Source organism: Mesocricetus auratus, unplaced genomic scaffold (genome assembly GCF_017639785.1).
Source record: "Mesocricetus auratus isolate SY011 unplaced genomic scaffold, BCM_Maur_2.0 Super-Scaffold_4256, whole genome shotgun sequence".
NCBI lineage: Eukaryota > Metazoa > Chordata > Mammalia > Rodentia > Cricetidae > Mesocricetus > Mesocricetus auratus.
In genome coordinates, this window is record NW_024429182.1 from 25,598,213 (window position 1) to 25,626,110 (window position 27,898).

Consider the following 27,898-nt stretch of genomic DNA (forward strand, 5'->3'; position numbering starts at 1 on the left):
TTATATTGCACAAAGAAAATTGACATTGAAGATGCCATGGCATATAGAATGAACTCAGAGGAGAGAGACAACATGCAGGAATGGCCTACTGTAATTTCCAGGCAGCAAGACTCTCCAAAAATACTAATCTCATAGTAATGGATTGTCATGAGAATGAACTAGATAAAATCAAAGAAGTCAAAAGAAAGATTGTACATGTTCAAAAGAAAAAAGAAAGAAAACTAAGGAGAACACATATAAACACCTAATGAATTCCAGGAGAATAGAAGCAGCTTAATGAAATAAGAAAGTCAATGTAGTAGATGAAAGTATCACTCACATTCTAATTAAAAACACTAAAAGATGAAGACAGTACAGTGAAAGCCAAAAGAGACAAAAATCAATCCACATACAAAGGCGGGACCATCAAAATAGTTGAAGATTTCTCAAAAGGAACCAGGATGGCTTGCAATATTATATTTCAGTTTCTAAAAGATAACCGCTGAGAGTCAGAAGATCAGGGAGATTTCTGTGAGATTGTGTCTCCCGGCAATACCGAAGCTGCACCCATAAAGTCTCACCAACATGACTACACAAACATGAGCTGAACAAGCACAACACCAATGGGCATGCCTCAGTGGATGGGGAAAACCCACAAGGCTTCAACCCCACACAAAGAACTGCAGGCAACCTAGGAAAGCTGAGAGGTGGAAAGGTGATCCTTCCCAGGGAAGGGCACACCAGCATGTTGGCCAATGCCAAAGAGTCATCCTTAAAAATATGCACTCAAGTAACATCATATGGACTGGACAGGCAATATTTAGGACATTTATATGCATATATGCATACAGTAACAATTTGTGAAAAAGAGCCCAGGCATTTGAAGGAGAGCAGGAAGGGGTATATGGGAAGATTGGGAGGGAGGAGGGAGAATGGAGAGAATGTGATTATATTATAATTTCAAAACTAAAAATTTGAAAAATGAGGAAATAAAAGATAACTTCCAACCAAAATACTATACACAGAAGATCATATGTGCTTCTACAAGACCCCAAAGTAAACAATCTCAGATTAGTTGAAACTGAAGTATCCACAAGAAGGTGAGGCGAGGTTGCCATTTCAACCTATGGTAATGCTACAACCTGGTGGGTGACTAAATTAGCCCTCTGTTAAATAGAATGTAAACAACAGAGAACAGTTCAGGAAAAGAGGCAAGAGATGCAGAAGCACAAGGAAACATGTGGAGGCTTCTGGGATATGGCGTGTCATTATTCTCATTGGAATTTAGACTGAATAAGAGACAGACATTTGAATACATGGACTCAGGTTTTACAGATAACTAGCAACATATGTGTAGAGTATATTAATAAATCTTTTTATTTTATTTTTATTTAAATTAGAAGCAATCATTTTATATATCAATCCCAGTTCCCTCTCCCTCCCATGCTCCTATGCCCTCCACTGGTCCCCCATCCTATCTCCTTTCTGTTTCCCAGTGAGGCCTTTCATGGGGCATCATCAAAGTCTGTCAAATCATTTTGGGCAGGGCCTAGGACCTACTCTGTATTTCTAGGCTGAGAAAGTATACCTCTATGGGGAATGGGCTCCAAAATCCCATTAGTACACTAGGGATAAATATGATCCAGTACCAGAGGCCCCATACATTGCCCAAGTCTCCTAACTAGCACAAATGTTCAGGGGGCCTTGTTCAGTCCTGTGTTGGTTTCCCAGCTGTCATTCTGGAGTCCATGAGTTCGTCTTTGTTCAGGTCATCTGTTTCTGTGGGTCATAACTCTTCCCTCTCTGTAACTGTATTCAGGAGATCAGCCCAGTACTTAGCTGTGGGTCTCTGTTTTTTTGCTTCCCTCAGCTACTGGATGAAGGCTCTAGGATGGTATATAATGTAGGGGAAGGGTATTTAAGGTAGCCTCTCCACTATTGCTTAGGTGATTAGTTGGGGTCATCTTTGTAGATCTCTGGACATTTCCCTAGTGCTGGATTTCTCTTTAAACCTATAATGAGGTATCTCTTTCCTTGCTCTCCTCTATTCATTCCTGACTCATATATGTCTAATATCCATATATGAGTGAGTACATACTTTTTGTGACTGGGTTACCTCACTCAGATGGTTTCTTAGAGGGCCATCTATTTGTCTGCAAATTTCAAGATTCCATTGGTTTTTTCCACTGAGTAGTACACCATTGTGCTAATGTACCACATTTTTTATCCATCCTTCAGCTGAGGGACATCCAGGTTGCTTCCAGATTCTGGCTATTACAAATAATGCTGCTATGAACATAGCTGAACAGAAGTCATCGTTACATGAGTGTGCATCCTTTGGATATATGCCTAAGAGTGGAATTGCTGGATCTTGAAGTAGACTGATTCCCATTTTCCTGAAGAACCACCATACTGATTTCCAAAGTGGTTGTACAATTTTTACTCCCACTAGCAATGGAGGAGTTTTCCCCTTTCTCCACATCCTCTTCAGCATAAACTGTTGTTTGTGTTTTTGATTTTATCCATTCTGACAGGAGTAAGATGGTATCTCAGAGGTGTTTTTATTTGCAAAACTTAACTCAATCTTTTTTTAAGAAAAAAGTCCAGTATTGTGTTTTAATCAGAGGAGATTAAACACCATATTTTCTTTTCAACATAACTCAGATTTCAGGAACTGATTATTTGGCTCAATGATAAAATTGTTTGTTCAATATGTTCAAAGCTCTGGACTTACCACAATCCAGCACCACACACACACACACACACACACACACACACACACACACACACACACACAGAGAGAGAACAAGAGAGACAGAGAGTGAGAGAGAGGGAGACAGAGACAGAGACAGAGAGAGAGAGAGAGAGAGACTATTACCTGGGGTTATTACAGTGATCAGGTGATAGAATTATTGTTAATTTTGTCACACAATAACTGGACCTGGAACTTGTGTAATAACAATGGGTAGGAGATTTCTGAGTTGATTTTGCATATTCTTCCCCAAACTAAATTTTGTCACAGCTTCATGTTCAATGAGTCAGTACATTAATACACAGAATTCATGTCACATAAAAAGGCTGAAATGCCAGAGTGCTTAGGAGGTTGAGCAGAGGGCAGTGGCTGTGGAGGTCTCAGAGGACCAGAGTGTGTAGAATCTGACTTTGTACTATACCGCAGTGGCAGTGCAAAGGACCTGGGCCAATAGTGCCAAACTTGGTGATTCAGAGAACCCATTGCAAAGCTGAGAAATGGTGAAAAACTAAAAACCTTCCAGGGTTCAGTGAATGCTGGTTCAGGTAGGTTTGTGGAAGCTGAGTGAATGAGCCATGAATTTAAAGATTTTAAATTTCGATAAAAGACACATAAAATAAATATTATTACACAGTTAAATGCAAATACAACTATACAGGTGACTCTGGCATCCAGTTCCCCCCTTCATCATCCAAAATGAAGCTGTCTCCCCAGTTCCAAGTACCAGCATGGAATGCTTGTTTATTAAAGAAAACATGTTAACTGAATCCAGTGGAGTTGATTTTGGTCTTGGAACACAGATTGCGGTGACCTGGAGTGTTGGCTGGCTGGTTTTGTTTTCAACTTGTCACAGAGCTAGTCTCATCTGAAAGGAGAGAACCTCAGTTGAGAAAAAAAATGCCTCCATTAAAATCCAGATATAGGGCATTTTCTTAATTAGTTATTGTGATTGAGAGAGCTCATTATATGTGTATGAGTTTAGTGATATATTTGAAATTCAAAAAGTTGGCATCCTTATGGATAAACACAAATGAATTAGCTAATCCAGAATTATATATATTCTATCACCATTATTCAATTAACAGGAAATACCTATCATGAGGGAGGAGTGTAATTTAAAAAATAATTAGAATAACTATTTATTTCCATTTAATGGAATGAAATCTGTGGCTGAATTTTACAAGGACTTATCTAACATAATATGCAAAGTGCCTTCCAAGTGAGCAATAGGTATAATAATAAGTTAATGTAAACTCAATGTCTTTTATATCCATCTGCTACTGAAGCTTTACAAAAACCACCAGCTGTAATCAGTGCTTCTCAAGCTTTCTGATGCACACTTCAAGAAGCTATCACCTAAAAGATGTGTTACTAAGAATCTCTTAGTCATATCTATAGATAGAAAAGTCTATATTATCATTTTTCTGTTAACTTTATCTTGCTGGATTCCACATTTACAGGAAGACTAAAAAGGCCTATTCTTTTTCACAAGATATCCACTTCACAAGTCAGGATTCATTTAATAGTTTGGAGAAATGATGCTGGAAGTTAAAGTCTATTTTCATTTTTAGCTTTTTCCATATGTTATGCACTTGTACCTATGTAGGAGTAATCATTCTTTGCTCAATTGTACTTTGAAAAGGTAATAGGAAAAATTCATTTCAAGGATAAGAATAAAGTATCAATTACTTTCTTTATTCAGTCCCTAATGGTACATTCTTGTAATCAGAATTACAGTTCCCATAAAACATTCAGAAATTGGAGAGACAAAATGCATCTTTGAATTGATCTTGATCATTTCTGCACAATTCACCAATCAAAGAAAAGTTCAAAATGATAGCTACATTTGTGGGCTTGCCATTTTCTAGCTGTTTCAGGATAGCCAATTTTCATATCTGAGTTCCTGATTTCTTTTCAACCTTAAAAATAAAATGATTTTTATAAAAGAAATAATGCCTCTGCATCAATATCTTCATCAATAGCAAGCCAGTACTGACATGTAAGCTTTCTTCCCATTGGCTACATTCCATGGTACTGTAAGATGCTATACAGGATGCTGGGGAAGAAAAGTCATCAACAGTCCCAACCAGCTGTGAACTCTGCATGCAACAATGACCAATCCAGCAAGACATGCCCATTGAAACAATAGTGACATAAATGTTGTCAGGGTAACCACCTACTTTTGAAAACTAGAGTTGAGGTCCACTTCACAGGAGAGAACTCATTACTATTACTACAACAAATGTGGCCAGGAACTCATGATTGGGGCGTTCATAAGCCCTAGGGAAAATATACTACTGGTATTTTGCTAAACTGGCATGGTATCAAATTGCCTTTTAAACATTTATCTGCATATCAGAAGATGAGAGCATCTCTCAGCCTCATCAGAGAAGTTCATTTTTGCAACTGAGTAGTAACCTTCCTAATACTGCAACTCTTTAATACAGTACCTCATGTTGTGGTGACCCCGAAACTATAAAATTATTTTTGCTGCTACTTCATAACTATAATTTTGTTACAGTTGTGAATTGTAATATAAATATTTGTGGTTTTTGATGGCCTTAGGTGACCTCTGTGAAAAGGCTGCTGTACCTAACCCAAAGGGGTCTCAACCCACAGGTTGAGAACTGCTGTAATAGAGGGACCTTAATAAAAAGATTCACAACTGGTTAAAGTGCAGAGAACAAGTTACTGTGGAATAATATCTATATCAACATTGGGGGCCATTGTAAAAACTCTGGTGACAAGACTGTAGGCAGTTAGGGAGAGCTGTTACAGAACAGTGTTTTCTGGACATGAACTCATCTAGTGTGTCTGCCTGTACAAAATAAAAGCAATCTGAGTTCTAGCATGGATGGTAGGCACTCATGAAACCCATGCACACTGAGGATCTAATTTGCAGCAGACAGCTAATGGGAGACAGGGAGTCCTTTTTATTCAGAGATGTGGTTCCCATCAGACTGCCATTGCTTCAGTGGGTGATTCTATACCAATGAACACACAAGAAGCACTAATTGGGACAAATGGGTTTTAAAACAGGGAGAACACAAAATTGGGATGGGAGGACTCTGGGAGGAGTTGGAGGAAGGACAGGGGTGAATATGATCAAAATGCATTGCATACATGTATGAAATTGACAAAGGACAATTACAAAATTTATTTTTAAAAGGAAAGAGGGCCACTAGCCTGAATCATATGCACAGCACTGAGCAGTTTTAAGACTATAAGATTTGGGGCTGGAGAGATGGCTCAGCCATTAAAGGCTAGGCTCAAAACCAAAAATATAAGACTATAAGATTTGTCTTTCAGAAGCTTCTCAGTTTCAGGAGGTCCCATTTATCAATTGTTGATCTCAGTGTCGGTGCTACTGGTGTTATATTCAGGAAGTGGTCCCCTGCACCAATTCATTCAGGGATACTTCCCACTTTCTCTTCTAAGAGATTCAGTGTGGCTGGATTGATGTTGAGGTCTTTGATCCATTTGGACTTAAGTTTTGTGCATGGTGATAGATATGGATCTATCTGCTGTCTTTTATATGCCAGCATCCAGTTACTCCAGCACCATTTGAAGATGCTTTCTGTTTTCCATTGTATAGTTTTAGCGTTCAAAAGTGTGTGGGTTGATATTAGCGTCTCTGATTCCATTCCATTGGTCTACCTGTCTGTTTTTGTGTCAATACCAAGCTGTTTTCAGGACTTTAGCTCTATAATAGAGCTTGAAGTCAGGGGTGGTGATGCCTTCTGAAGTTTCTATATTGTACGTGGTTGTTTTGGCTATCTTGGGTCTTTTGTTTTTCCATATAAAGTTGAAGAGTATCCTTTCGATGTCTGCGAAAATTTGTGCTGGTATTTTGATAGGGATTACATTGAATCTGTAGGTTGCTTTTGGTAAGATTGCCATTTTTACTATGTTGATCCTACCTATCCAAGGGCATGGGAGATGTTTCCCTTTTCTGGCATCTTCTTTAGTTTCTTTCTTTAAAGACTCAAAGTTATTGTTATACAGGTCTTTCACATGTTTGGTTAGAGTTACCCCAAGACATTTTGTGTTGTTTGTGGCTATTGTAAAGGGTGATGTTTCTCTGATTATAATGGCTTTCTCTATTACAGTATCTCTCATCCCTCTCTCTCCTATTCTTACCCATCTCAACCTTCCTGCTCTCCATGTTCCCTCTTTTCTCTGATTTCTTTCTCATCCCCCTCCATGTCCTCCTCTCCCCTCCTCTTTTCCCCCTCTATTTCTCCCATCTCCTGCCCTCCCCTCCACCCCATGCCCAATCCAATTAGGGGATCTCATCCCATAACCCTTCTCTAGATTACCATGCATATCTCTCTTAGAGTCCTCCCTGATTCATAGACACTCTGGTTGTGGGATTGTAGGCTTGCAATGCCCTGCTCCATATCTAAAATCCATATATGAGTGAATATATGCCATGTTTGTCTTTTTGTGACTGGGTTACCTCACTCAGGATGGTTTCTTCTAGTGCCATCCATTTGCCTGCAAATTTCAAGATTCCATTTTTATTTTTTATTGTCTGTATATAGTAGGGCTACTGATTTTTTAGTTATTTTTCTATCCTGTCACTTTGCTGAAGGTGTTTTAAAGCTGTAGGAGTTCCCTGGTAGAATTCTTTGGGTCGCTTACGTATACTATCATATCGTCTGCAAATAGTGAAAGTTTGGCTGTTTTCTTTCCAATTTGTAGCCCCTTGATCTCCTTTTGTTGTCTTATTACTCTAGCAAGAACTTTGAGTACAGTATTGAAGTTATATATAGAGAGTGGAAAGCCTTATAAACTCATACAATAAGGACATCAAGCAGCATTATTTGTAATAACCAGAACCCGGAAGCAACCTAGATGCCCCTCAAATGAAAAGTGGATAGAGAAAGTGTGATACATTTACACAATGAAGTACTACTCAGCAGGAAAAACCCCATAACATTGGTAATAAATATTTGGTTTTGTCTAAAACATGTGTTTTTATTATCAACAATGTAAAAAATAAGACCACTGAATTGCCCAAAGAAATATTGCTTGGTGTCAATTACTCAAAGTGGAAATTAACATTTTTATCAGATATCCTTAAGGATGTCAATGAATTATGCTATTAGCTTTGTAATGATGGACCACAGAGTATATTTATGTAGTATATTTTTCTTAGTATGTGCATCCCTCATGAAGCTTTTTCTTAATTGCTTGGGCTATAATGCTGGTGACTACACTCTGTGGTTTCCAATGTTATGGGATTTTTTTGCTTTGTTTCTATGTAGCTTCAACATATTAATGAACACATTAAAATGGATTCCTGAACAGTATCTGGCTTTCCTTTCTTAAATTCATTAGCTGATCTATCAGGGGCTAATTTCTGATGGTTCTTTTTCTTTAGAGCTCATTAAGATTCTCCCAAAACAAATAGGCTCATTCAGGTGAGCTGTCAGCTCTGAGCTTACTTGTATTATCTTCAGTACACAAGCTGTTAACTTAGTTGATTCCCTTAAACAATTCATTTTTCAAGAAGGAAACAGTCAATCTGGTTAGGGGAAACAAATAACTTCTTTGGGAATGACCAGAAAAACAGTAGTAATGAATAACCTAAGAATTCCAGTTGCAAAGAGCCTCCATGTTCAACAGTGCTTTGATAGAGTGCCCAATTTTCACAAATGCCAACAGATGATGACTTAATATGACAGCATCACTAATGGTCCCAAACATGTTTCTATATAACAATATTTCTGTTTAATTTAAGGAACTGCATTTGGTTTTTCTTTTAATTTTAAACAATGTTTGCCATTACATAGTCTCATTCTTATTTATTTCCATATTATATAAATTTCCAGTGTTTACTTTGGTAGGTTTTTATAGCCCCACAGGGAGGACTGCTCCTTGGAAGTTTAAGGAGGGGCAACTAATAAGCTGCCTTGTCTTTATCTGAATTATCCAACCCTCTGTGGTAGCCTAAACCAGTCAGTTCCAAGGAAGAAAGAGAATTTATCCCATTCATAAACATATAAGAGAAGCAGCCCTTGGATACACTGGAACATGAGCTATGCACTCTCTTCCCTTATGGGGAATCATCTCATCTTTGTGTTGGTTTTGCTGTGTGTGCACTTTATTTTTCAATACAATTCAGCTAAGTGTTGAGTCCTTACTTTATTTGACTCTTGTATAAGTTGAAGTCATCATCCTGATGGCATTAGTTGGATAATGAGTGAAATATAAATAATAGATCTTTTTCTTTATTTGAGACTATAAATGGAATTGATCTCATAACTCACTTGTGATAATATCAGTTCTCAAATATCTGTTAAATATACATCTTACTCCACCTAGAGCTCTAGAATGGGCTCCAGTGTCAACATGCATATCTATCAGAATAAGGTCTGCTTTGGTGGGTATTCTTAATGTTTGTGCATGAAAAAAAGGGACTGACTTATCACTGCCTTGTCTAGACTTAAAATTCCTTTAAGTGGGTAGATTTTTTTTATTTACTGTGTTTTGTTTGAATATAAGGCAATTAACCTAAGATGTTAAATATTCCTGTCATCAGGTTTCAATAATCATTGCATATTTCAGCAACCAAAGTATATTTAATTTAATACTAATAAAACACTGTAAAACTTGGTGTATATACTGATTTATCCTTCTTCATCACAGGTCTTTCCTTCAAGGGTAGCAAGGATGTTTCTCATCCTTAGGAAGTATGTCCTTTTAAAGGCATATGTGTTCTTGGTGAGACAAGACAATAGACATGATTTAATTCATTTGGAATTGGTTTGGTTTCTCCTTATCAGCAATTGTAGAATAGGAAAATAGTCATATATTGGGAAGATTGTAATTACTATAGGAAAGAGTGAAGGAAAAGTTCAGAAATGAATTTATAGCCATCTGCGCACCTAAAGGTTGAACAATGGAGAAAAGCATGGAAGTATAGGCTTTCACAAAAATGTGCAATTATTAAAGAGGAAATAAAATAAATTTTCTTCCCCATAAACTACGGAGAAAACTTGAGAAAATGCATATTACAGAAACTCTACGGTATGGGGCTCTATGCAGATATTTTTTTCCTGTTGAAGCTAAAGAAATTATACAACCATGCAGTTCTCAAAGGTGTTGCCTTGAATATCTCTCCTTGAGTTATTCTGGCACAAATTGCCTTTTGGTATTATACATTTGTTTCAATGATTTTTGGGGGTGGGTATTTTACACATATACTAAAAACCCCACAAAGACACACAATCTTAGGATATGTAATAGACTCTGGTGATTGTCTGGTGATTTGTATGTATATGTGTATACATATATATATATACATATATATGTATGTATTTATCTGTACAAATGCAATCCTTGAAGTACCAACAATGGTACTCCTGATTGTTCTAGGAAATGGCAAAAGGTCTTCCTTTGTTTATATATTTGGCCTGTGTTTTGGATTCAGAGTCCTTGGAGATGAAATATGCTCTGAACTTTCTACAGAGAAAATTAAAGCTCCATTTTCCAATCTGCAGGAGAAGCATGCGCCATAAAGCATGGGCACCTGGACAGCCCTCAGTGATTTGTGGTTCTTTAGCCGGTCACCCAAGCTCATTTACATAATTGTTTTCCCTTTATTTCTGGATGAGCTAAGGACAAAAATAAAAGAAATTAATTATTTAATATTCTAGAGACATACAACTTAGTTGGATTTAGGAAATCCTAGAAGCTTTCAAATGCCACAGTTCTTGAAATAATGTGTTATAAGCATGGGTTCCTGAAATGTGCCATTTGATGTCATTGACTTTCTAAGACTTTTATGAATATCTTTACTTTTCTGAATTGTATTATCATGTATTATTCATATGTTATTTGTATTTACCTTCATCTGCTGACAAAGAGCATAAAAATGAAGTTTCTGGGCATAAAATTGCTTTTAAATTGTTATACAAACAGGAAGGAATAATGTTTTCCCTTGAAAGGATAAAACATTACATTTTTAAAATCATCACATGACCAAATTACAATGTCTACATAGACCCACCTTCATTGATGGAACCCAAAACAAATGATAAAAATAACACACATTCAAAAGTTGGCCATCCTTTTTCTATAATACCTTAATCTTACACACAGTATACAGTTAGTGGGAGTTTTGTTTGACTATTTCTCTCTATGAAGAAAATTTTGAATTTTGTCATTATACCTGAAGTATCGCCATATGTCCTAAGACCTGCCCATTCTAATGTCATCAGTTTGGATTTTATTTTATTAGTCTTTCCTAGTTCCTGTATGGATATAACCTTGCAAGGTGATGACATAAGAAATAAATGGCACAATCCAGTCAGATTGACAGTGCAGACTAGGTAGAAGCTTCCTGTTACAGAGAAAAATTTGAGTCTGAAATGTCACCGAGTACCCAGTAATCTGTGGCCACTAAAGAGACCCACTTCTACTGTGTTTTTTCCCTCTCCTGCTTCTCCTCTCCTGCCCCCCAACAGCTCCCTATTCTATGCCCTTTCTGCTCCCCAGGGAGGGTGAGACCTTCCATGGGGGATCTTTAAAGTTTGTCATATCATTTGGAGCAGGGCCTAGAACTTCGCCCCGTGTGTGTAGACTGAGAGAGTATACCTCTATGTGGAGTGGGCTCGCAAAGTCCTTTCGTGTACTAGGGATAAATACTGATCCACTACCAGAGGCCCCATAGATTAACCAGACCTCCAAACTGACATCCACATTCAGGTGATCTGGGTCAGTCCTATGTTGATTTCCCAGCTGGGGTCTATGAGTGCCCCCTTGTTCAGGTCAGCTGTTTCTGTGGATTTCTCATCACTCCTCCCTCTCTGCAACTGGATTCCAGAGTTCTGTTCAGTGTTTAGCTGTGGGTGTCTGCTTCTACTGTGGTTTTTCAGACATAGAAGGAAATACTCATGATTTCAGTGGCAAGTATAATCTCATGATTCCATATGGTTTGTATAGTGTGAATGATATTACTTATAAAAAAGCCAGTCTTCCAAATTTAAACAGACACGAGTTCAGAATGTACTTAAGTCATCCCTATTATAAGACTATGAGCAAATTACTTGTGTTCTTTGTTTCTAAAAAGGTAAAATGTGGAATAAATACTAAACCTTTAGCAATAAAATTTTCAGCATTTTGGACAGACTTCACTATGGAAGTTTATTACTATGGAAATTGAAAAATTACACAAAATCAAGTCTTGAATATTGTACACACACACACACACACACACACACACACACACACACACACACACACACACATGCACTGATGTCCTGAGGATACTAGAGGCTTCTACATATAAGACTTACTTAAAGATTGATGGAGATGAAAGATAATGCAAAGGCAGTTTTGGTATAGTAATTTCTAACCTCTAACATTAATTGAGCAATTATTCAAGTTTAGCCAAACAATCCTAAACACAAAGAATATTGTAGAGGTATTACATTGCCTGAGTTAAAGTTATACTACAAAGCCACAGTAATAAAAAACAACTTGTTACTGTTAGAAAATAAACAGATATGTCAATGGAATGAATAGAGAACCCAGTTTGTTCTTTTTTTTCTTTTTTTTCTTTGTTTTTCTTTTTTTTTTTTTTTTGGTTTTTCGAGACAGGGTTTCTCTGTGGCTTTGGAGGCTGTCCTGGAACTCGCTTGCTAGTCCAGGCTGGTCTCAAACTCATAGAGATCCGCCTGCCTCTGCCTCCCGAGTGCTGAGATTAAAGGCGTGCGCCACCAACGCCCGGCTGAGAACCCAGTTTGAAGTACACACAACTATAGATACCTAATGTTTTGCAAAGATGCCTAAAACTTACATTGGCAAAAAGACATTTTCAACAACTGCCACTGAGAAACTTGGATATGAAGATGTAGGAGAATGAAACTAGATCTTTATTTCAAGATCTGTACAAAACTGAACCCCAAATATCTGAAAGACTATAGAATGAGACATGATTCCCTGAGACTGTTAGAAGAAAAGTCAGTAAGCTCATTTCAACATGTGGTAATTGGTAAGGACTTTCTGAATAGGACTTTGGTAATGGGAGAAATATTGCCAACAATAAACAAGTGAGATCTCATGAAACTAATTACCTTTTGTTCCACAAAGTAAAATATCAATTAGGGGACCAGGAAGCCAGCAGAAAAAACACTTAAAAAGAGTTCAATATCTTTAGCCATTTTAGACATACATATTAAAACTAGGCTAAGAGTCCATTTCACCACATTACGAATGGCCATCAAGAATAAAAGTAGCAACAAATTCTGGGGTATGTATGGAGAAAGGAGACTCCTTATCTATTGTTGGTGGAAGTGCAAGTCACTGGCACCTTTGTTTGTCAAAATAGAAAATAAGAAACAAAACCTAATATTAGAACTATCATATAACCAAGTATACTATATATTTGACACATACCCACAGGACTCTAAATCCCATTACAGAGATTTTTTTGTATTTCTGTTCATTGTTGCTTTATTTACAGTAACTAGAAAATGAAATTCACCAGCATTTCCATTGACTGATGAATACATAATAAAACAATGGAATTATATTGGCTGAAATAAATGAAAATTTGAAACTTTGTATCTATAAAAAAATACTGTCCCAGAAAATCTTACACTGCCTATTGTATCTCATATATGGATGCCAACTTTGAATCTTTAGCATATAGGATTAATTTGGAGTACTTATGAAATCCAAGAAACTAGATAAAAACGTTATGGTTGACTTACAAGATGGGGAATAATAGAACATGGGTAAAAATCAGTTATAGAGGGAATTCTGAGGGTGGGAAGGCACAATCGTGGAAGAGAGAAGAGAGACAAGGAGGTGGGCAGGGCAGGTAACCAAAATGAAGAGTGTGGAAATCTGTTATAATGAAACTTAATTCAAATATGGAATTAAAAAGAGTTAAGAGGGAGATATTCTGCAGAGATGTTTAGTGCTGCTCCTAGAAGCCATTGGTTCTGAAACAAAAATTCCAGTGCCAAATAATCTGAAAATACAAAATTTCAGGGTCTTTCATATAAATTATGTAAAGTCATAGACTACTTTATGGTCTAGAGAAAGAAAGTTAATAATAGGATAAATGCAGTATTAAAACACTTGAAAAGGTGAGGATACTGACCCAGAGGAGTAGTCCCTATGCAAGAGTGAGAGGAAGATGTCCACAGTGAAGGGCACACAGAAGGAAGACTAGAATTGAGAAGCCTTTCTTTCCAGGTAGAGACAACTGTAGTATTGTAACCTCTACGCCCCAAAGTAAATGTTAAATTTCTGTCACACAAAATGTTTGCTGTGAAAGTTGGAATGGATATGCTCTTCTTGAAACCAGATGCAAATAGAAAGAAAACATTCCTCAAATTTTCCTGACTTGTCACTCCATATAACAGCAGAAATGCTTTGCTGTAATCTGCAGGAAAAGAAGCAACTGTGAAGAGTGAGGTAAGTCCCACTTGACTGTGAACCCTTGAGATGCACTCTGTGTCCAGAGACCTGGAAACTTGTACATCTGTCCTCCTTCCTCATTCTAGCTCCACTAAAATTACAGTAAGTCTTATAACAAGCCCAAACAGTTTGTAGTTAGAGAAACAATCTGACCAAACAGTACTTAAGCTCTCCACAGAATTAAAATGTGGATTAGGAGAGAAGGTGGAAGAAACTTCTGTGACTGCATAGGAGATAGCGAGGTAGCTAGCTATTGGTCATGTGGCAATAATGGTACCAAGGTAAGTGTTACTGGAATAGTGCAGAGTGAGACCATTATGCCCATGGGCCAGAATGACTCCTGTCTGCAGGAGATAGATGAGTCTCCCAGGAAGATAGTATGTGTCCAAATAGAACACATTTTCATAACCCACCTTGTCACACTGAAGGATAGGACATCTCAGGCATAGACCAGTAAGAACTAGAGCAACATAGGAACATAGGCACTCAACAGCTATCTCTAGCTTCCAAAAAGTCATTATTTTTTATAAATGATAAACACTTGATAAGCAAGCCTACTAAGACCATTGAATGTAAAAAAGAATGAAATATTTAATTCTAGCAAATATGAGGATACACTGAGGGATCAAGGCTATAACTTTCAGCCTCTTTGGAGGGCATTTTTCTGATTAAGGTATCTACAATTTACACACATTTTCATCTGGCTACATAGTATCAGTAAAACTTGCATCTAGCAGAACACTTATTGTGCACAGAATATATTTTTTATTAAAGGATTAGAAAAATAACACAGTGTGCTATCTTTTATAGTAATTTTTATTTAACTTTTTACACGTTACTCTCCCTCCCCTGGTGATGTTGTCCTTGGTTGGTAACACTGGTCCCCTAAAAGGACTCTTCATGATCTTGTTACAAAAGCCTGAGCCTTTCCCTTTGACTACAGAATCTATTCCTCATGATGCCACACAGCCAAGAGCACCTTTAGATAAGCTGGTTGATGCCAATACAGTATCCCTTGAACCTCTAAAACTTTGAGCTAAATGCACCTTTTATTTTAAAGTAGTTTGACTCTAGTATTTCACTGTAGCTACAACATACTGAGTGTACAAGTAGATCAGGCAAATGGAAGAGAGACAAGAACTTTTGTATTTAATACATTAATGCAATCAACTGGCTACTCTAACTACATTGCAAAGAGTGAATGAATTTTATATAGTAACAACTGGAAGATTTTTAAGACATAGAGCAAAACAAAGTAGTATTTTAACAAAGATAAAATAAAAACTAATAAAACTACACCATAAAATTGACAGTAGGAAATTTAATATTACAAACATTACACAGACACACTAGTAGCTGAAGTTCCTTCAAGAATAAAGCAATTTGAATGAACTAAAGGGAATTACAGCTTTAGCCACGGACTTTCATCTTGACACATGAATCTATAAGACAAAGTTAAATAAAATGAAGCTCACAAATGAAACATTAACCTTAAGCTGCTTGCTGGTTCAGATTTTGTGTTTGTTTTTGTAAATGTCATTTTCTCCAGGCACTGAATAAGATGTCCATTCCAATACCCAAACAGTACCTATGCTGACAATATAAAGCAGGATGCTGAGTTACCACATCCATAAAATTGTACTACTTCTTCATTTTACAGGGATTTAATTTTACTTAAATGGATTATTATCGATCCTCTTGCTCTTGCAGTCTACATTATTATGATTCAAATATCACAGTAGACCTTTTCTTAGTAAAAAAAATCATTTTGTTTTACATATTCAATTTTATCTGCTTTTCAAAAGTATAATTTTGCCTCTTCCTTGTCTGGGGTGATCTACAAGGTCATAAACTGTTGACAATCTGCTGTCAAATGATTCAAACCAGACTAGCAATGGGGTCAGCTGGCTGATACAGAAGCATCAATTGACTGTTTGATAATTTTCCTCAATAGACTTCCAAATAACCAATGGATGTTCTATACTGATGAAAAAAATCAACAAAAGCATCTTGCCTGTTTTACAATGCTGTGGGTTAATAGGGTTGTTCATTAAGCCGAGGAGCACAGCTCTGCACGTAAAATCCCCCATGTCCTACTGTGGAGATTTTAGACATCCATCCAGGGTGCCCAAAGCAACTGTGCAGCTGAACTCCTATAGATCAATAAGTCTACACAAGATTTGTTTCCAAAGCTGCCTCTGAGCTCTCCTGATGCCACTTTGTCCTTGCTATCTCCTGGATTTGTGACTAACGTGGTAATAACATATGGATGAAATGATAATGATGCAGCACACAACAACACAATTAAGGAGTCAAAGGCACAGATATATTTTCAAGGCTGTCAATGAGAATATTTCACAGAAATTCTCTTACCTTGAATTTAAGAATAAGGAACTTTAAGAATGATAGGATTTACATGGAGAACAAATCCTAACTCCCCTCAAATATGCCCTTTTTATTAAATATTCCCAGGTGTGGATCACTCAGTACACTTTCACCAAGACATTTCATTCATGAATAGTTGTTATGCTTTTGTCATCTAATTAGTCAACACTTATTTATTCTAATCTACTTATACCATCCACAGGTCTCAGAGGCATCGTCAAGAAACAGAAAGTGTGGTACCTGTGCTCTTAAATGTGTGATCTACCTGGGAGAATTGTTTAAGGCCACCTGAAGAAAATATGTGATTAGATATACACAGTCAGCTTATTAAAATATGTTTCAAAAGGTTTCACAAAATAAATAATAATAATTGTGATATTTTGAGTGATCAAAAACATGTTAAGAGGACTGAAGAGATGGCTTTGCATTTAAGAGCACTTGTTTCTCTTACAGAAGATCTGGGTTTGATTCCTAGCACCCACATAATAACTTACAATTCTCTGTAATTCTAGTTCCAGAGGATCTGGTGTCTGTCCTCTTCTGTCTTCCTCTTCCTCTTTGGGCAATAGGTACATATGTGGTATCCATTTATAAATGTAGGCAAAGCATCCACATATAAAATGAAATAGTTGAAAAAAATAAAATAAAATTAGGACGAACTTAAATTTACACTTAAAACTGGTTATGGGTTTCTCTTTCTTGGGCCAGTAAGATGGCTCACTGGGTCAAGGTACTTGTCAGCTTCAATGTACATTATACTGGTGAATTTTCATGTGTTGTTGAAGCTTGTTAAAAAGCAAAGTTGAAGAAAAGGAAACACTATGCTCTCATCTCCAAAGCTCCCTCTCCTGCAGGAGATCCTCAAATTTGTAGTAAGAAAATAATGGTTTTAAAACATTGAACTCTTGAGTACACATAGAAGATTCTAGGTTACTATTGTTAATCCCATAATATAAAAATATCCACAGTGGGAAAGGGAAACCATATGTTAAGGCATGGTTAACTCATCCAGAAAGAGAAAAGTTCAATGCTAGGTAACATCTTCAACTTCTTTAGTTAGTTTCTTCTGTATATTGTGAGCATAGACACTGGATTTGGTGATGGTATATATGTACTACCATGCATTGTTTTTCTGGAAGTCTCATGGGAGAGGACATTCTGAACTTCCTGTAACTCCTATGACAGTTGGAACTCCAGGTGACTGTCTCAATGAATTTCCCGGCTATTTCTACTGGACATGTCTAAGCTCCCAATTTGATAATGTTATCTTTCATTAATTTTCTCCATTGACCCCACCCCATATTGTCACTGCTACATGTTAAAAGTATTTAGTAGAAGTCAGAGCAGCAGGAGATTAAAGCAGATGGTGATATCACATCTACAATCAGGAAGCAGAGAATGAAGAATGCATGCCATTGCTCAGCTTGCTTTCTGATCATACAGTCAAGGCTCTCAGCCAGAGAATGGTGGCACTCACAGTGGGCAGATCTTTCCACTTCAATTAACACCATCAAGATAATCTCCGCAGGCATGCCCAGAAGCCACTCAGGAGACAAAGGTAGGACATTTCTGTGAGTTTGAGGCCAGCCTGGCCTACAGAGCAAGATCCAGGACAGCCTCCAAAGCTACAGAGAAAGCCTGTCTCAAAATCCAGAAAGGAAAAGGAAAGGAAAGGAAAGGAAAGAGCTCTAATAAAGGAGTAAAGGATGTCCAAATGGCAGGATGTTTATCAAAGGCATAGTTACTGGATGCTCTTAAATTTAAGGAAGTAATTACACTTGTTTGTTCCTTGTATCATGGTAGGGAAGCTTTTCACCCTCCCCTTTTGCATTGGGTGTAAAAGTACTATGCAGAATAAAATTCGAGGCTGCTGTAAAATTTACTGAGAGCCCTCCTGACTCTGTCTTGTGTCTTTTGTCTTTTTCTTTTCTCAATAAACAGTCGCCCTTTCAGGCATGTTTGGAGAGTTTTACTGATTTCCTGTGAAGATACCATTTGTCCTTGAAAGTATGAGTTCTATCCTCTGATGCCCTAGTCTTATACGTGTTAGTCCACATGCCCCTCCTGATAATTCTTCTCACATCTGAACTTTCATGGCTTTAAAAATATGCCAGTTGCCATCCTGAGTGAGGTAACCCAGTCACAAAAAGAGAAACATGGCATGTACTCTCTCATATATGAATTTTAGACATAGATCTGGGGAGTGCCAGCCTACAATCCCATGGCCAGAGAGTCTGGGAAATAGAACCTTCATTCAGTGGCTGATGGAAGCAGAGGCAGACTCCCACGGTTAAGTACTGAGCTGAACTCAAGAAAGCCAGTAACAGAGAGGGAGGACTGATGACCAAAGGGGTTAAGACTGGGTTGGTTTAACCCCCAGAAACAGCTGACCTGACAAAGTTTAGCTCTTGTATCCCAGACTGATGGCTGGGAATCCAGCATGGGACTGATCAAGACCCCCTGAATGTGGGTGTCAATGAGGAGGCCTAGGTAATCTATTGAGCCTTGGGTAGTAGATCAGTATTTATCTCAGGTATACAAATGGACTTTGGGCTCCCATCCAACAATGAGAGATGTACTCTCACCCTGGACTCTTGGGGGGAGGGTCTAGGCCCTACCCTGGATGAAATGACAGACTATGGACATGCCCATGGAGGGCCTCACTCTCCCTGGGGAAATGAGGGGATATTGGGGCAGTTGGTGGGAGGGCACAGAGGAGGGGAGGGAAAGGAAGAGGGACCTGGAATTGACATGTGAAGCAACCTTGTTTCTAATTTAAATTTAAATTAAAAAAATAAAATATGCCAGTTGCAATGTAACTTTCTTTATAGATAAAATAATTTTCATCACCACAGCTTGTCATCTGGATCCTAGAGAGTTACTTGTTAACCCATTTCTATTTAGTCCCAATGCACAGATTACCAGGGAAAAAAATGTATTAAAACATGAAGTAGGATACTTCAGTGTTAAACACTCCCCCATTAATTCCAAGCACTTGTAAGATGAAATTGTAATGATTTTTTTCATGATATTGAGGTCACATTGACTTCACTGATACCATGTGCTGTGTCTGTAGACATCTTTGACCCTGTATTCTCAATATAGACATTTTGTTCCTGTGTTTTATGACGTTCTGCTTGTAACAGGCCAAACCAGTTGATTTCCTAGAGCTTTTGTCACTGTTGTGAACTGCTTAAAAAATCAAAAACTTCATTCTGATCTTCACAGCAGACTATTCCCTGATATTTTTATCACAGCACAGAAGTAGCCCATTCAGGAAAGCCATCCCCAGTTTTAGCCCTGCACTCAATAATAATCCTGGTACTTTACCACTGTCCTCCCTATCTAGTCCGTATTCACTCACCTTCTTTTATATTCTTCCTAACCTTCATAGCTATCTGAAATTTTCTCCTTTCTTTATTCACTATCTTCCACATGATAGTGCACTCTTTTCTTCAGCAAGGACTTCTTTTCTTGAGTTCATTCTTGCATTCCTGATGTCTAAGATGATTCCTGGAAGTTCAGCTTAGTTATAAGGCTTTATTGACTGAAAATTAGTGAACTGTACAATTATTAATTTATTTCTATTTTCCCCAACCATACTTTAAACACTAAGAAGCCAAATAACATGCAATTTCTGTATGTGTAACATGCAGTATAGTGCATGAATTCAATTAATGTATTTTAGAACTGTCTGTTGAAAAATAATTACCTGCTAAGGAAGCTATTAATAGAATACTTAAAAATCATGAACATGCATGCAATCATAAAGGACTGGAGTTTTAACCTAGAAATATTAAAACTATAATTAAACATTATGGCATTCTCATGAAATAACAGATATTTCTAGTGTTGAGCTTTGCAAAGTTCGAAAAATTCAGTTCATAATGATGGTGGCAATTTACCTCATTGAATAATTATTTTGCTTTTCAACTATAGCAAGCAATTATTTATGTCTCTGTTTTGATTGTACTGGTATTTATTTGTACTTGGCCATGGGTAAAACCTAAAACCCAGGCACTGGAAAACATAAGTCTGTTTGAGACAGTCATCAGCTTAGAAGTCAGACAATATTACAATGAAGAAAAATCTTACAACTGAAAGTCAATTTACCTCCAGGATCTTTCTTAAAGACACTAATCTATATGCTTTTGTTAGTTCAGATTTTGCTCACAATGAATAAAGAATAGAAATCGGGGTGTCATGGCCATTTTCTTTTTAAGCTAATTTATATCCTGGAGAAAGAACACGAAATTAGCCTCCACAGATGCAATGTTACTCAAAAATCAGCCATTCAAAACCCAAATTGTTATTAGGATACATGTTATGGTTGAAGGTCAGGTTTGAGGGATATTTGTTACATAGACTTCAAGCCGAAATCTAAAAACAAGTGGAAGGAGAAATTGTTCCTACACGAAAATGAACCTTGGAGAAACCCTGTCTTGTAGCTGGCCTCATGAACATGTCCAGATAGAATGCAGTTATATACCAGCACTTCAAGTTAGAGAGTCGGTAAATGTGTTATTGGGGAGGCAGCTGTCAGGCTGAGGCCCAGCAGGGCACAGTCTCTTTGCAGGTCATGATACTCTAGCATCTGCTCTTCCATTTGCAGATCCACAAAATTGAAGTTGTCAGTGAGTCTGCATTTAATTAATCCCTTGGAATTTAAAAGAGGCTGATATACAAAACAGAGTGCCAATTTTGCAATTTACACTAAAAAAATGTAACTGCCATGCAGTTCAGACTACTAATGTCAGCAGGGGAATACAGCCTCCTAATGACATGAGGTAACTCACAAGCTCAAGTTCACTGAGTAAGCAGGGAGCTAGATAACACAAGATGAGGAAGCTGGCAGATCTCAGTAACCAGTGGCATTGAGGCTTGACACATCCATCTCCAAGGCAATTTTTCTTGCCAAAAAATCAAGACACTTGGATTTGCTGACCATTGTTGGAAATGGACTGGCAATTTTTCTCACTGTCCTTCCATTTTCCTAGATCCCTGGATATTCAGACATTCTTTCTTCATGTACATCATCAGTGTCATTAAATGGAATGCATGTTTATTTAGTAAATGAAGCTTCATTAAAAAGTATTAACAAGTTGATATTTATTGAGAGGTAATAAGGACTACATGAATGCTAACAGTCATTTCTATATTTGGAAAAATATACTGCTGTTACAAAATGATTGGTGTATGAGTAAACAATTGGAAAATAATTCACATTTAATTTGCTTATGTGCATTTTTTCTGAGAAACAATAGACAGACAGAAAGCTTCATTCAACTGAAACAAACTGCTTAGAAATACACAGAACACAACAAACAGGCATTTCAACCACCTCTCATTTTTCTTAGTTCATCATGTTTTGATTCATATTCAGTGTTAAAACATTTCAGACAGAGGTAAATCAGGGCCCATTTCTGGGCTGCCTGCCGGTGCTTGGGGGCTGCCACGGAGGCTTCCACCCCAGAGGCAGGAGGCAAGGCACCCCAGCAGCCAGGTGTCTATGCTTGGAGTCTACCACTGTAGCTTCCATCCCAGCTAGTAAACCAGGTCCCATTTCCAGACTGCCTGCCTGGACCTAGGCTCTGCAACTGAGGCTTCCATCCCGGAGGTGAGGGTAGCCAAGGTACTGAAGTTTCCTGCTCCAACCACAGAACTAGGACTAGACCGGCTGCAGGTGCTTGGAGACTGCTACTGCAGCTTCCATCCCAGAGGCAGGAGCAAACTCACCCCAGCACCCTAGTCTCCTGCTCCACCCATGTGACTAAGATTATCATGGTCTGTCTCCAGACCACACTCCTGTGCCTAGGGTATACCACTGGGGCTCCAATCCACCCCAGTGGGATACAAAGCACCCCAGCATACTAGTCCATTTCTCCACCCATGAGACCGGGAAGTGGAGAGCTACCACAACAGTGAACTTGCCTACACCAACCAGAAGGGAACCTGTGTCCCACACCCACCAGGAGAGGAAGAGGCACCCTTTGGAACCCACTGCAAGAAGGAGACAATATAAAAACACAAGGAGCAATAGAAAAACCAATATGACACCACCAGAGCCCAGAGACCCTACACCAACAACACTGGAACACCCCAACACAAATGAACCAGAAGAGAATGACATATAAAACAACTTCATGGGCCAGGCATTGGTGGCACACACCTTTAATCCCAGCACTAGGGAGGCAGAGGCAGGCGGGTCTCTGTGAGTTCAAGGCCAGCTTAGTCTACAGAGCAAGTACCAGAATAGCCTCCAAAACAATACAGAGAAATCTTGTCTCAAAAAACAAACAAACAAACAAACAAAAAACAACTTCATGGAAATGATAGAGGTCCTCAAAGAGGATATGAGAAAATCCCTTAAAGAGATGGAAGAAAAAGCAATCCAAAAAATTTCAAGAAATGGAGCAAAATACAAAGCAAATATTGCAAGAAACAATTCAAACAGTGCAAGGGCTGAAATCTGAAATATAAACAATAAAAAACACACTCTGAAGGAATGCTGGAAATAGAAAAACTGGGAAAACGGTCAGGAACTACAGATGCAAGCATAACCAACAGAATACAAGAGATGGCGTTGAAGATATACTTGGAGAATTAGATTTATCGACCAAAGAAATATTTAAATTCAACAAATCCCTAACACAAAATATCCAGGAAATATGGGACACCATGAACAGACCAAACCTAAGAATAATAGGTATAGAAGAAGGTGAAGAAACCCACCTCAAAGGACCAGAAAACATATTCAACAAAATAATAGAAGAAAACTTTTCCAACCTATAGACAGACATGCCCATGAAGGTACAAGAAGCTTACAGAACACCAAATAGAGTGGACCCCCCAAAAAAATAATAATCAAGACCCCAAACATACAGAATAAAGAAAGAATAGTAAGAGCAGCTAGGGAAAAAGGCCAAGTAACATATAATGCAAACCTATCAGACTTCTCCATGGAAACTATGAAAGCCAGAAGGTCCTGGACAGATATTCTACCAACATTAAGAGACCACGGATGCCAGCCAAGACTGCTATACCCAGCAAAGCTTTCAATCAATATAGATGGAGAAAACAAGATATTTCATGACAAAATCAGATTTAAACAATACATATCCACTAACCCAGCCCTACAGAAAATTCTGGAAGGAAAGCTTCAACCCAAGGAAGCTAACTACAACCAGAAAAAACATAGGAAATAGACAAACCCACTTTACCAGCAGACAAAAGAAAAAGTGGTGGAAATCCACATACAATTCCAACAACAACAACCATTCCAAAACAAGAATGGACAATCAATGGTCATTAATTTCCCTCAATATTAATGGTCTTAACTCACCCATAAAAAGACACAGGTTAACAGAATGAATTAGAAGACAGAATCCATCATTCTGCTGCATACAGGAAACACACCTCAGCTTCAAAGACAAACATTATTCAGAATTAAGGGTTGGGAAAAGATTTTCCAATCAAATGGACCCAAGAAAAAAGCAGGGGTATCAATCCTAATATCTAACAAATTAGGCTTTAAACTAAAATAAATCAAAAGAGATGAAGCAGGCCACTTCTACTCATCACTGGAGAAATCAACCAAAATGAAGTCTCAATTCTGAACATCTATGCTCCAAATACAAGGCCACTCAAGTTTGTAAAAGAAACATTACTAAAACTCAAAGCACATATAAAACCTCACACACTTGTAGTGGGAGAAATCAACACCCCACTCTCACCACTAGACAGGACCACAAGACAGAAACTTAACAAGGATACAAAGGACTTAATAGATGTTATGACCCAATGGGGTTTAACAGACATCTATAGAACAATCCATCCAAACACAAAAGAATATACCTTCTTCACAGCTCCACACGGAACCTTCTCAAAAATCAACCACATACTTGGCAACATAGCAAACCTCAAGAGGTACAAAAAACATTGGAATAACTCCATGTATCTTATCAGACCATCATGCCTTAAAGTTGGAATTCAACAATAACACAAATCACAGAAACCCTGAAAACTCATGGAAATTGAATAATACACAACTGCACCACCCCTGGGTCAAAGAAGAAATAACAAAAGAAATTAAAGACTTCCTAGAATTCAATGAGAATAAAGACCCAAACTTATGGGACACTTTGAAAGCAGTGCTAAGAGGAAAGTTTATAGCACTAAGTGCCTACATGAAGAAACTGGAGAATAGTCACACTAGAGAAATAACAGCACAACTGAAAGCTCTAGAACAAAAGGAAGCAAACTCACCCCAGAGGAGCAGACACCAAGAAATAATTAAATTAAGTACTAAAATCAATAAAGTAAAAACTAGGAAAACCATACAAAGGATCAATGTAACAAAGAGTTGGTTCTTTGAGAAAATCAACAAGATAGACAAACCTTTATCCAAACTTACCAAATCGCAGAGTATGAACATGCAAATTAACAAAATCAGAAATGAAAAAGGAAACATAACAATGGACAGTGAGGAAATCCAGAGAATCATCAGGTCATATTTTCAAAAGCTGTACTCCACAAATTTTGAAAATTTAAAGGAAATGGACAATTTTCTGGATAAATTTCATTTACCAAAATTAAATCAAGAACAAATAAGCAATCTAAATAGTCCTAAAACACCTAAGGAAATAGAAACAGTCATCAAAAGTCTCCCAACCAAAAAAAGCCCAGGCCCAGATGGCTTCAGTGCAGAATTTTACCAGAAATTCAAAGAACAGGTTATACCAATTCTCCTCAAAGTATTCCATGCAATAGAAGCAAAAGGGTCTTTGATAAACTCTTTTTAGGAGGCTTCAATAACATTAATACCCAAGCCACACAAAGACACAACTAAGAAAAAAAACTTCAGACCAATAATCTCATGAACATTGATGCAAAAATACTCAATAAAATACTGGCAAATTGGATCCAAGAACACATCAGAAGACTCATCTACCACGATCAAGTAGGCTTCATTCCAGGGATGCAGGGATGGTTCAACATTAGAAAATCTATCAATGTAATCCACTGAGAAACAAAGATCACATGATAATCTCACTAGATGCTGAAAAAGCCTTTGATAAAATCCAACACCTCTTCATGATAAGGGTCTTGCAGATATCAGGGATAACAGGAACATACCTAAACATCATATAAGCTATATACAGCAAACCAACAGCCATCATCAAACTGAATGGAGAGAAACTCAAGGCAATTCCTCTAAGATCAGGAACAAGGCAAGGCTGTCCTCTCTTCCCATACCTCTTCAATATTGTACTGGAAGTTCTAGCTAGAGTAATAAGACAATAAAAGGAGATCAGGGGGATACAAATTGGAAAGGAAGAAGTAAAACTTTCACTATTTGCATATGATATGATAGTTTACATAAGTGACCCAAAAAACTCTACCAGGTAACTCCTATAGCTGATAAACACTTTCAGCAAAGTGGCAGGATACAAGATCAACTCAAAAAATCAGTAGCCCTACTATATACAGAAGATAAAAGGCCCGAGAAGAAATCAGAGAAACATCAGCCTTTACAATTGCCACAAACAACATAAAATATGTGGGGGTAATGCTAACCAAACAAGTGAAAGACATGTATCACAAGAACTTTGACTCTTTAAAAAAGAAATTAAAGAAGACACTAGGTAATGGAAATATCTCCCATGCTCTTGGATAGGTTGGATCAATGTAGTAAAAATGGCAATCCTACCAAAAGCAATCCTACAGACTCAATGTAATCCCCATCAAAATCCCAACACAATTCTTCACAGACCTTGAAATACAATTCTCAACACTGATCTACTACCCAAGGCCCCAGTGATTTCTGTGGCCTCATCACTGAGACTACATTCATGGTGCCTGGATCAGTCCTCTGTTGGCCTCTCAGGCATCAGTCTGGGATTCAAGAGATCCCCCTTTTCCAGTCAGCTGTCTTTGTGGGTTTCACCATCATGGTCTTGACCCCTATGATCATCACTCCTCCATCTCTGTCACTAGATTCCAGGAGTTCAATTAAGTGTTTAGCTGTGGATATCTGTCTTTGCTTCCATCAGTTACTGGATGAAGGTTCTAGGACAGCATATAAGGTAGTCATCAACCTTAACATCAAGGAGGGGCATTTAATGTAGTCTCTCCACTATTGCTTAGTTTGCCAGTTGGTGTTATCCTTGTAGATCTCTGGAGATCTCACTAGTGTCAGCTCTCTACTCAAGCCTATAATGACTCAACCTATTATAGTATCTCTCATCCTGCTCTCTTCTATTCTAACCTCGACTCAACCTCCCGGCTCACCCATACCTTCTTCTCCCCTCCTCTTATCCCGCTCTCTTTTTCCTGGCTCCCTTTCCCCTCCCCCGATGTTCCCAATCAGCTCAGGAGATCTTGCCTTATTCCACTTCTCTGGGGTATCATGCATCTCTCTTGGGAACCTCCCTGTTTCCCAGACTCACTGGCACTAGGTTTGTAGGCTGACATTACCCTGATCAATGTATAAAATACATATATGAGTGAGTACATACTATGTTTGTCATTTTGTGTCTGGGTTACCGCACTCAGGATGGTTTCCTCTAGTGCCATCCATTTGCCTGCAAATTTCAAGATTCCATTGTTTTTTTTTCTGCTGAGTAGTACTCCATTGTGTAAATGTATCACATTTTCTCTTTCCACTCTGCAGCTGTGGGGCATCTAGGTTGCTTACAGGATCTAGCTATTACATATAATGCTGCTATGAACATAGTGGAACAGACATCCTTGTTGTGTGAATGGGTGACTTTTGGGTATAGGCTAAGAGTGGAATTCCTGGGTGGTATGGTAAACTGAGTCCCATTTTCCTGAGGAATCTCCATGCTGATTTCCATAGTGGCTGTATGAGCTGGCACTCCCACCAGCAGTGGAGGAGTATTCCCCTTTCTCCACATCCTCTCAAGCACAAACTGTCATTGGTGTTTTTTATTTTAGCTATTCTGACAGGAGTAAGATGATATGTCAGAGTTTCTTTGATTTGCATTTCCCTAATGTCCAATGATGTTGAACACTTTCTCAAGTGTCTCTCTGCCATTTTATACTCTTCTATTGAGAATTCTCTATTTAGTTCAGTCCCCCACTTTTTAATTGGATCCTTTGGTGTTTTGGAGAATAGCTTCTTGAGTTCTTTATAAATTTTGGTGATCATCCCTCTGTCAGATGTGGGGTTAGTGAATATCTTTTCCCAATCTGTGGGGTGTCTTTTTGTCTTGCTGACTGTGTCCTTTGCGTTACAGAAGATTCTCAGTTTCAGGACATCCCATTTATTAATTGTCGATCTCAGTGTTTGTACTACTGGTGTCATGTTCAGGAAGCTGTCTC